Here is a 1949-nt window from a genome sequence, read left to right on the forward strand (position 1 = left end):
GTTCCTGTTTTGGGGCAGGGACACACTGGTCTGTAGGTGCCACAGGTGCCTCACAGGACATGAAGCAGTGACATAAAACCACCCACGATCCAGGGGACAACACAGAGGAGATTCCAGGGACACATTCCCGGCCATGTTGAACCTCAGCATATCCACTGAGCAAAACCAACCCAGCTGCATGGGGATCTGGGCAAAATCCTTCTGGCTGAGCCTCCTGCAGGGGAATCCTGCCCTGGAGCTCAGCTCACACTAGGCATCACCTCCCCAGCTCTGCCCACCACCCTGATGGCTGCTTTGCCAGGMTGGGGCTTTGTGCCCTCCACCCAAAACCCAGCTGTGGAGCTGTCCTGCARAATTATTGCAGCACAGAGCTCAGCTGAGGTTTTGTAGGCACTGAGGAGCTTCTCTGAGTACTGGTTTTTGAGCCAGCAGTATTTGAACATGCAGCAAGGTGTAAGTACCCTTGCTCTCACTGAGCATGACTCCAGGTTTATTATAAATACATTATATAAATTATTATATAAATATTGTAATATTATTATAAGTCCRTTATAATATATAATAATGTAGAGTTACATTTTTGGGGTGAAGCCAGCTTCTCAACAGGATGTWATAAAATCAGGCAAAGCCCCAGCATTTTGAAAAGGTTCCTTGCACTTATCCATTTTATGTCTCTTACACAAATTGCCATAGATCAGCCTTTGCTCACTTAGCCATGAACATGCACAGACTCTGGAGGTCCATAAAATTCACATTAGAACTGCATTAATTACATTTACAGCGGGCATTCATGAATCACAGGCGAATCTTCACATGGGATCCCAAGATTCCTGATTTGTTCACGAAAATGAACAGGGCGGTGTGAAGCGAGGAGGCCACAAAAGCACTAAGAATCAGCTGTACAGCAGCAGAAACAAACCATATTGTCCAACAGCTTTTAAATAAAGCACTGCAGGTTTAAAACAGCTTTGGGGAGCTTATGCTACCCTTAATTTGTTTGTTCCCCAGTTAATATTTGCGAACAGTGATGAATTTTGAGGGGGTGGCTCTCACATGTCGGTTGAACAACTGAAAATGGTGAGCTCCATTTAATGATAATGAAGTTTTCTCTGCTCTCAGTGTGCTGGGGAAGTGCCAGCCTGCTCACCCAGTGGGGCTTTGTGCCTTGCTATTAACCCAGACTTGCACAAAAAATCTGCTCGGGACTGTTTTGGCCCTAGGTGTTGGAAATAAATATTTCCCAGACAGCGTCTCTGTGCAGCAGGGGTGTGCTGGGCATGCAGAGCAGATGCTAATGATATGCTAATGAGCAGGGATCAGCCCCCAACCCAGCCTGGGCTCCTGTGCCCACTGACACTGAGCCCTCACAGYCTCAGGGGCTTCTCATACAATTGCAAGGAGCAGAATTCCAGCTCCAGGAGGAATCCTGGGTGTCCTTCCTCTGGCAAAAGGCACCCAAATCTCCACTCAGGAGAGCCACATGCATTTGTATATTGTCTCAAGTCACATGGAAGGTGTACCCAAAGCAGTCTGTGTTCTGTCACCATCTCCATGAGCTGTTAGACCAGGTGGGGCAGAGATAAAGAGCATGACCCAGCCCTGATAACACCCTCGGGGGCCATCTCTGCTCATGGGCCATCCAGGGCTCTGGGAATGACCCATGGAATTCCATCATCCCATTGCGAGATGCCCCACCCAGAGCAGAGGAATTGGACATCCCTACTGGCACAGAAACTGAGGCTCTGGGACACTGGGACACTTCTCCCACTGCATTCCCAGAGGAGAGGAGCTCCAGAACCACCCCTGGACCTGCAGAGACAGACTGGACCTGTCTGCAGGATCAGCGCTTGGACGAGAGCACATCCATCACTGCAACGGGGCTGCAGCACCATTGAACATTGAACATTGACCCAGAGCACATCCATCACTGCAACGGGGCTGCAGCACCA

General features: G+C 49.2%; 1 protein-coding gene across 8 annotated transcripts in view; it reads right to left on the reverse strand.

Moving 5' to 3' along the window:
* IQSEC1 (IQ motif and Sec7 domain ArfGEF 1) overlaps nt 1-1949 on the reverse strand; it is a 347139-nt gene that overhangs the window by 153228 nt on the left and 191962 nt on the right. The gene's annotated exons all lie outside the window — the stretch shown is intronic.

Source organism: Malurus melanocephalus, unplaced genomic scaffold, assembly GCF_030028575.1.
Source record: "Malurus melanocephalus ecotype Western Australia unplaced genomic scaffold, MMel_1.1 scaffold_449, whole genome shotgun sequence".
In the NCBI taxonomy this organism is placed as follows: Eukaryota; Metazoa; Chordata; class Aves; order Passeriformes; family Maluridae; genus Malurus; species Malurus melanocephalus.